This window comes from Triticum urartu, chromosome 4A, assembly GCF_056163025.1.
Source record: "Triticum urartu cultivar PI428250 chromosome 4A, HENAU_Tu73, whole genome shotgun sequence".
NCBI lineage: Eukaryota > Viridiplantae > Streptophyta > Magnoliopsida > Poales > Poaceae > Triticum > Triticum urartu.
Window position 1 is genome coordinate 302,382,138 of NC_141876.1, and position 10,217 is coordinate 302,392,354.

The 10,217-nt window shown below is 47.8% G+C and overlaps 1 pseudogene; it reads left to right on the top strand.

Moving 5' to 3' along the window:
- Positions 1 to 850: 850 nt before the first annotated feature.
- On the top strand, positions 851 to 9,871 carry LOC147975659 (uncharacterized; annotated as a pseudogene).
- The last annotated feature ends 346 nt before the right edge of the window (positions 9,872 to 10,217 follow it).

Consider the following 10,217-nt stretch of genomic DNA (forward strand, 5'->3'; position numbering starts at 1 on the left):
ATATGACATTTGTAATGATCTTGCCAAGTCCCATGTCATGGAGAACAGCATAACCCCATGAAAGCCTCTCAAAACCACTTATGTCCTTTTTCAAGTTTGAACAACTTTGCACTGTCAAACATGTCCAAATGCTCTCAAACTTGGTTCACATGCTAAAATGGTGTAATAATGCATCTAGACCAAATGGCACAAGTTGGAGAGAATGTTATCTTGATCAAAGTGACCCAAAACCCTCTTTGTCCAGAACCAAATTTGAACAAGTTTACATTGGCAACTTTCTCCTTTTGATCCCAACTTTTGTGGACATGTTCAGAATCTCAAATGATGACACTACACTAAGTGGTGCATCAAGGAGAATAGATTTGCATGACTAAATCTTGAAAAGTCCATTTCTGCTAATTTCTAGGGTTTACAAAAGTTGCATTGGCAACTTTTCCCAAAATGAGCTCAAAATTGGTGGAAGGTCCTAATTATATGTGACATTTAACCCTGTGGAGTCTCATGGCAAATGGAAATCATCTACTTGCCCAAACCAGCATCAAACACCTTCTGGCAGAAATTTAAAATGCATGTTTTGGCCATTGCCACTAATCTCCATGAGCTAAGCTTTCTCCCACAGCAGCATCTGGTCCTCCTCTAACCCCTGCATCTTTCCATGCCCGAGGAGCCATGATGATGGGGGTGAAAAGCTCTTTTTCCCTCTTTGGACAGCTGCATTTCTCCCATTTTCTCACCTCTCTCTCACTCCTGCCAGGTCCCAAAGCATCCAAGGCCTCCTCCCCCCCTTGTTTATTCTTCCTGCAGCCACTGGACACAAGTGGACGCGCGAGTGCGCGCGGAAAAGCCGCGGATGCCGGCCAAAGACGCGCTCTGGAGCGCGAGGCAGAGCAGGTGACCGTTGACGACGCGTCCCCCGACCACCTCGAGCCTCCCCCTTGCGCCAGTCGAGGTGCCTCGACGTCCGCAACACGCCACCGTGCTGGCCCCCTCCTTTCCCCCTCTGTCTTGCCCACGCCGCACGTGCCCAGAGCCACCCGAGCACGCCAATGCCGTGCGAGCTCGTGGCTCCACCCGGAGCTTGCCCCGCTCCTCCTCTCTCTTCGTGGCGCCCTACTCCACCCCCACTAACGCTGCAGACAATTCCTCGCCCTTTTTCCTGGCCTCCCGAGCCTTTGCCGCGGCCACCCGTGCGCCGCGTCCACGGTGAGCCGCTGGTCAGCTACTTAAGGCCACCCCCGAGTCCCTTCTCTACTCCTTTGGCCCTCTCACCCTCCCGTGCATCCCCTGGACCAACCCACTCCCCTCCTCGCGCCTTCCAACCTCGTCCATCGCCGGAGCCGAGCCGCCGGCCGCCGCTTAAATTCATGGGCCTCGACCCCTCTCTCGTCCCCATGAACACACCCGCACCCTCTCATCACCACCGCCAACTCCCCCCGTGCTCTGTCCCCTCCTCCTCGTGCCTTCCTCGCCTTGCCGAACCCGCCGTCAGCCTCGGTCCGCCGCACCCGAAGCCCTCCTCTTCCCGGGCTCCCCCGTGGGGGTGCAGCACATGGACCGGTGCGCCGCGGCGCGCTGAATCCTCCGGTGTGCCGGGCGCCGCCAGAGGTGGCCCGTGCCGCCAGGGAGAGCGCCGGCGTCGCTCGGCCTCGCGTCCCCTGCCTCTGCTCTGTTCGAGCGGAAGGTAGGAGACGGCCAGAGCCCCGGGCCCCGCTCGTCAGCGACCCGGTGGGCGGGCCCCGCCCGTTTAAGTGGAGACGGACAACGAAAATTCCACCCCTCCCGCGCGGAGGCGTATTTCATGGAGCCGCCTCCGACATCACCCACCCTCAGCGCGCGCGGCTGAGCTGCTGGGCCGGCCCAGTGGCTCCCTGCCGTTAAGCCTCGCCCAATGCACGCTGTTGCCGCCAAGGTCCAGCCCGTTTGGATAAAATCCTTTTCCTTTTTCTTTTTTGTACAATTTGTAAAATCCATAAATAATTCAAATTAACTCCAAATTTGATGATTCAAATTTCTAGTAGCTCATAAACTCATGATCTATCTCATGGTACAACTTGCACATTTTTCCAGGAACCTTATCTTCACACATATTTATCAAACCCCATTTTCCATTTCTGTGATGAACTTTAGAAAATCACAGAGATCTCAAATTTGATCCAAATGCCATGATTCCAATTTTGTAGATATATCTAATTTCATAACTTAGGTTATGAACATTTTTCTTAATACTTTCTGTACCCCACAAAATAATGAGCCATTTCTTCATGTTTGTCAACTTTGCAAATCCATAGAATATTCATTTGAACTCCAAATCCAGTGAAACCAACTCCTAGATACTTCTAAAATCATGGTTTGTTAAATGGGTGCCTTTGCTCATTTTTCAAAAATATACTTCTGTACACTTCTTGCAAACCCATAAACCCCTTGATTCCATCATATCAAAATGTTTAGAAATATCCACTGACCCAATTCCAATGAAACCACTCTGGTTATTTTTCATATAACCAGAGATGTCCTAGAAAAGTCAAATTAATATTTTTAGAGCACTTTTATTTCCTGCCTTGATATGTTGCTTGTTATGGTTGCTTTCGACGATAGTTGACGAAGTAGACGAAATGCTCGGAGTTGGACCAGAGATATTTGTATATCTCAGGATTCTGATGAACCAGGCAAGCAACCCTTTGACCATGTCTATGAAACCCTTTTTATGCATAACATATAGCACCATATTATTGTTGCAACGGAATCATGATGAGGTGGAACCCCTTTGATGGTTTGCCTCTGTTACTTCCTCGTTGATACTTGCATTGTGCATGACCCTACCTCCTTATGAGGGTTATGCCGGTGGGAGTATATAGGATGCTAAAGTAGTTGCTACGCAAAAAGGGGACGGGTATATGCATGGTGATGGAGACAAAGTATTTTCAAAAGACTTTTCGAAAACCCCATCGGGTGCCACTTATGCCCGGGGGAGATGATGAGTTGGGTAGCCACTTGATGACGAAGTGGTGTACCGAGGCAAGTGTGTGTGTTGTTTTTCAAACCGGATTGGTTTAAGTTGCGACCGTTATTCCAACCTTACATGCGCAACCACTCTACCCCTATATGGGAAAGGGCAGTATTGATTACCAAGGCCGATACTAGCTTGGAGCCCGCATTACTAGTGACGGGAGAGTTGTTGTTGCAATCTCTCGGGACGGGGTCGTGCCAGGTAGGGCGGCCATGAATGTCTTCACAGGGCACCGGACACACCGTTGGTACCCCATGCTTGTGGTATGTGATGAAAATGGGAGCGAGGCTCCACAATTTTAAGATGTGAAATGTTGGGCATGGGGGTTACTGCCAATCGAGTGGACTCTATGTTAGTGTCGTCTAGGGAAAGATAGTGATCGGGTGCTTACCCCGGGTACTTAAGGTACCGCGGGTCGTGGATGACACGGAAGTTCCCCGGATCTTGTGGGTAAAGTGTGCAACCTCTGCAGAGTGTAAAACTATTCGAATAGTCGTGTCCACGGTCAAGGACAGTTGGGTAACCGCTCTAGGGCTACGTCTACATGTTTACAAACCATTGTATGTGTTTGGATAAGTGGGAAGAACTACTTGGGTCAAGTCAAAGGACTTGACATGATTGAATTGGGTTGGTGCCCACTCTATTTATGTTGATATCTGTAACGGTCCTTATGGTTACTTGAATTCTCCTGATGCATGTCTTACAAGTTGTTGAACATGGCATTGCACTCAAAACTAGCTTTCTGCAAAAATTTACCTATATCATGCATTGATGTATCTTGAGCCAAAACATGGGTTGCTTGCGAGTACATTCAAATTACTCATTGGCTTGCCACTGGTTATTTTATTGGCCAGGCATGAAAGAACAGGATATAATGAAGAGTACCTTGGTGATGAACATGCGATCTAGGACGCTTCCCAGTCAGAATGCCTGTAGGGTTAAGGCAGATGGCATGGGTCCAAGTTATCGACGAAGATTTCCGCTGTGAAGTTATACTCAAGACTTGACCATAATGGTCATAATTTATGTAAGCCGGTATGTATGGATGTAAGACTCATGTTATTCAGCTTCTGTGTGTTCAGTGAGCATTGATCTCTGGGATCACTGTACATGTGCATTCGATGATCACGACTTATGAGTCGGGGTCCCCACAGAGCTGGTATCAGAGCCATCCTGACTGTAGGAAGCCTTAGTTAGCATGGTCGTTAGATAGGGTAAAGTTATTTCTAAAACTATTACTGGTTTTCAAAACTATCTATACTTCTCTTCCCTTCTCAGTTTTTCAAAAACTAAGGTATACTTTTCCCATCGATCTCTTCCCTTCAAAACTATTGCAAACGGTCGCTAGCACCGTCAAGCCCCTGACCACGGGATTCCTTGTAATTCTCGTGGATAGCCTAGAAGGGGTACACCTTGCCAAATACTCACCCACCTCTTCTGAACCCAAGATTCGCGACACTACAAGAAGACGATGCCAACAGAAGATACGCCTTTGAAGAATGAGGACATGAAGACCCAGAGGATGGTGACACCTTTGAATTTGCCCCAGGATGCTGCAACCTTGTCCTATGACGATCAGGGTGTAAGATATGCAAGACCATGATAGACATTGCTAATAGAGCAATCATGTCCTTACCGTTGTTGTATCGGCAACCACCGATGGATGAGAACCTCGCCATTTGGCCCGCCTCACTATAGTGAGTAGGAAAACAGTTCTCTTCATCCCCCGCCCTTGGTGTCGATGTTGTCATCAATGAAGCCGACATGTTGGACCTCTACTATGCCTTGATGATATCATTGCATAAGGATTGCCTACCTGGCACCGTCGACGCCTTAGGAGGCAAAAGGGATCGTCATGATTAAGAAGACAACGGAAGACCGAGTCAATACGTGCTACGAGAAGCCACCTTCACCCCACCACTTCAATAGGCGAGAAGTTGTTGAAGAATCTTCAGGCTCAACCCGGATTGTTTCATCAAACAACTACAAGAGACGTAGCGACACCTGAGGGAAACCCAGGAGACTGCACGAGGCACAGAGCAAGCACGACTACTTAGTCCGAGAACCCCTAGGGTAGGATGAGTCGTGTACCCCCTATGCGTAGTCGAGTCCGTATGATGGTTCGAATAGAACCATGATTGTGTGTTGCTTGTTTTATTGGTTGTGTTTTGATATAGGTCGCACTTTTTCCAAGGCAACAAGTACGTGACTATATCACCTTCCTTACGTTATTTCTTTTGTTTGGCCCTTTTTGAACCTGTTTGTCTGCACTTGCACTATAGAACCCCTTTAGGCATTCCCCTCCTCTATGCTACTTTTCCCTCTCATCTCTCTCCTCAACTTAAGACCAACAGGACAAGCTACACCATGAATTCCACCTCGGCAGCCAACTAGCAATGGAGACTTTTGCTACAACCTCCATGACCAAGTGCTACCCCGTAGAGTTATGGTTGCCCCTCAAGATTAGAGACCCATTCCTAGACCCTTCGAGACTTCATAAGATACCCCAGCTCGAATCCTTAACCATGTGCTTAACCCACAGAATTGCAAGAGAACCTGTTAAGCCTCCGTAACCTTGCTTATCACTGGGTTCATTATGGAACTAGTAGACATAGTGAACGAGTACGTTGTCATCCTAATATCGCACAAGAACTGACGATGCCATAGGGAAGACAAATTGAGGATATAGGAATAGAGGGCAAATGACTTGATGAGTTTATATCAGTGACCTTGAGGATTTATCTGAGACTATTTTGTGGATTATGAGGCTTTCATATTGGTATATGAACTTGGAGGGATCGTGTTAATAGAGTAGCGTAACTTTGATCACCCTGTAGTAAACTAGAACTTTGTAGGACAATTAGGATCACAAGCTGAGATTCTTGGAGGAATGCGATTTTGACTTGATCAGATAATATCAATAGGAGGTTGTTGACATTACGAAAATGACTTGGGGGAAACGTGTATGAATTCTCGTAGGACATGAGATTTGGATTAATGGGTGATCCTAGTGGGGTAAAGGTGTTGAGTGAGTCTACATGGTTCGGAGTAAATTGGATTTAGACTGAAGATCTTGATCATGAGACCATGTTTCTCGGTGGACGATAAACTAGGAGATTAGACTAATTGTCGGAGTTTATTTAGGGATATTTATGAGCTTGAACTTGGAGTATTACTAGATCACGATAACAGGAATTGGTGGACTGACTATAGTAAGGCTGCCCTTTCAAGTATTGGGGATTAGAGGGACTTTAGGAGATCATGTGGAACACCAGCATAGGCGTTGGATTTGTAGAATTAATGGATTATGTAGTGATTAATGGAAGTTAATGGGTTGTTGGAGTTGATTCATAGGAAGGAAACAAGATCTTGGAGTGGTATACAACGTGTTTCCTTGGGATAGAGATGCATTATCTTAGACCTTGGAAGAATAGGATGAGCACTTGGATTGTCATGTTTAACTCAAGCTTGGAAGCTTGTATACCCATGGATTTATAGGGGTAGACATACATACGAGTTTGGGGATAGTTGACATGTATAGCTTTGTTAGGCCTTCTCTTCGCAGTCATGAGGACATGAATAGCATGAGTAATGATTGGAGTTGACCAATGTGAGATGATTCTTTCGGTAATCTGATGCGATTTGGAAGACTAGATAGAACGATTGGCATCTCAGAAACCGTGCTTAAGGATAAGATAATAAACGTTCACCCACACACTAGAATCCTTGAAACCCTTAAGCCCTACCAACCCACCACATGGTCGGACTATGACCATGAGCTTGGGCTGTAGGTCAAGTAGACCTTGACCAACACTCAACCGTGATCACCACCACTCCCCAGCCTACTTTATGTACCCCGTGAACAAGTCTCCATGGAGTACTTAGACAAGATAGTTGTCATCATTATTTGGTAACCTACTTGTCTACCCGAAGACAGAAGAAGAGTCATTCAGTTGGTTAAAGAACATCTGAAGACCGCCATGTCAAGGGGGAAGAACTAAACCAACCGCCATCGTGAAGAAGTAAACTCCGGCATCGAAGACCATGTGCACCAACGGGTCACTCCTCTCAGAAGAACCAAGCATTTCCATGTCAAGCAGAAGCTCACTCCAAGATTTAACAACCCCCACCAAGATCATCACAAGATGAAGAGAAGACAGTTACCAGATGGAGTTACCACCTGAGTTACCCACTGTGCGTAATGTGTCCACATGACACAACTCCGGAAGTGTTTTCGACTTCTTAGCTAGCCCGATCACTAACAAGGACATTGATCACCGAGCCATTGACCTCCAGCCCAATATGACCTATGCGAGAGACCCCAATTGCAATCTGGATCACGCAGGACGACAAACACGAAGCCACGCCATCGAGTACTTCAAGGTTCAATGGAGCACCAAACGGAAGCAGAAGCAATATGAGGACGTGAAGACTACCCCAAATCCAAGTTTTCGTATTCTTTCCCGCGCCTAGTCTGGGAATCTCGGGGACGAGATTCTTGTAAGGGGGGTAGGTCTGTCACACCCTGATTTTCATGCCACAACACTTAAGATAATAAATCATGATAAAATGTGGTTTGACAAAAACTTTTGAGTGTTTTGGACCTTGCCTTGATTGGATTTTGTGTGTTGTTTGCAAGTGCTCTAAAAATCAAATAAATCCTCCAACTCCTATACTTCATCTCCTTGATCCAAACTCTTGAACCAATGATCATGCCATGTGTATAGGACATAAAAATAATTTCTTACAAAAATAATTTGTCCAAATAGTATTTTCAAAAATTAGTTTCCAAAAACCCCCTGAATTGAGGTTTGCACTGCAAGTACTTAATTAAGGGCAGTAAAAATCTCTCCAAAAATATATTTGACTCCTATTAGATATAGGATACCCAGAAACCACAAAAATATAATTCTAAAATTTATTTACCTATTTTATTTAAAGGCTTTTTCTTTAGGCCAGAAATGGTCTTTAATAGGTTAAAATTATTTTTATGCTTTAAAAATATTTGGTAAAACCTAGGGAAACTCAATGGACATATATTGTCCATATATAAGAGTTTCAACACATGATCATGATCAAAATATTGGTTAAATCCCTCAAAAACCCTTTCTGGATATTTCAAGCTTTTGAAATATTTACAAAGGAAATATTCTCCAACAATTCAAGGGAAATTCTAGAATGTCACATATGACATTTTTAATGATCTTGCCAAGTCTCATGTCATGGAGAACAGTATAACCCCATGAAACCCTCTCAAAACCACTTGTCCTTTTTCAAGTTTGAACAACTTTGCACTGTCAAACATGTCCAAATGCTCTCAAACTTGGTTCACATGCTCAAATGGTATAATAATGCATCTAGACCAAATGGCAGAAGTTGGAGAGAATGTTATCTTGATCAAACTGCCCCAAAACCCTCTTTGTCCAGAACCAAATTTGAACAAGTTTACATTGGCAACTTTCTCCTTTTGATCTCAACTTTTGTGGACGTGTTCAGAATCTCAAATGATGACACTACACTAAGTGGTACATCAAGCAGAATAGATTTGCATGACTAAATCTTGAAAAGTCCATTTCTGCTAATTTCTAGGGTTTACAAAAGTTGCATTGGCAACTTTGCCCAAATGAGCTCAAAATTGGTGGAAGGTCCTAATTATATGTGACATTTCACCCTGTGGATTCTCATGGCAAATGGAAATCATCTGCTAGCCCAAACCACCATCAAACACCTTCTGGTAGAAATTTAAAATGCATGTTTTGGCCATTCCCACTAATCTCCACGAGCTAAGCTTTCTCCCACAGCAGCATCTGGTCCTCCTCTAACCCCTGCATCTTTCCATGCCCGAGGAGCCATGATGATGGGGGTGAAAAGCTCTTTTTCCCTCTCTGGATAGCTGCATTTCTCCCATTTTCTCACCTCTCTCTCACTTCGGCCAGGTCCCAGAGCATCCAAGGCCTCCTCCCCCCTTGTTTATTCTTCCTGCAGCCACTGGACACAAGTGGACGCGCGGGTGTGCGCGGAAAAGCCACGGATGCCGGCCAAAGACGCGCTCTGGAGCACGAGGCAGAGCAGGCGACCGTTGACGCCGCGTCCCCCGACCACCTCGAGCCTCCCCCTTGAGCTAGTCGAGGTGCCTCGACGTCCGCAACACGCCACCGCGCTGGCCCCCTCCTTTCCCCCTCTGTCTTGCCCACACCGCGTGTGCCCAGAGCCGCCCGAGCCTGCCAATGCCGTGCGAGCTCGTGGCTCCACCCGGAGCTTGCCCCGCTCCTCCTCTCTCTTCCTGGCGCCCTACTCCACCCCCACTAACGCTGCAGACAAGTCCTCGCCCTTTTTCCTGGCCTCCCGAGCCGTTGTCGCGGCCACCTGTGCGCCGCGTCCATGGTGAGCCACTGGTCAGCTACTTAAGGCCACCCCGAGCCCCCTCTCTACTCCTTTGGCCCTCTCACCCTCCCGTGCATCCCCTGGACCAACCCACTCCCCTCCTCGCGCCTTCCAACCTCGTCCATGGCCGGAGCCGAGCCGCCGGCGCCGCTTAAATTCATGGGCCTCGACCCCTCTCTCGTCCCCATGAACACACCCGCACCCTCTCATCACCACCGCCAACTCCCCCCGTGCTCCATCCCCTCCTCCTCGTGCCTTCCTCGCCTTGCCGAACCCGCCGTCAGCCCCGGTCCGCCGCACCCGAAGCCCTCCTCTTCCCGGGCTCCCCCGTGGGCGTGCAGCACATGGACGGGTGCGCCGCGGTGCGCCGAATCCTCTGGTGTGCCGGGAGCCACCGGAGGTGGCCCTTGCCGCCAGGGAGAGCGCCGGCGCCGCTCGGCCTCGCCTCCCCTGCCTCTGCTCTGTTTGAGCGGGAGGTAGGAGACGGCCAGAGCCCCGGGCCCCGCTCGTCAGCGACCCGGTGGGCGGGCCCCACCCGTTTAAGTGGAGACGGATAGCGGAAATTCCGCCCCTCCCGCGCAGAGGCGTATTTCACGAAGCCGCCTCCGACGTCACCCACCCTCAGCGCACGCGGCTAAGATGCTGGGCCGGCCTAGTGGCGCCTTGCCGTTAAGCCTCGCCCAATGCACGCTGTTGCCGCCAAGGTCCAGCCCGTTTGGGTAAAAACCTTTTCCTTTTTATTTTCTGTACAATTTGTAAAGTCCATAAATAATTCAAATTAACTCCAAATTTGATGATTCAAATTTCTAGTAGCTCATAAACTCAT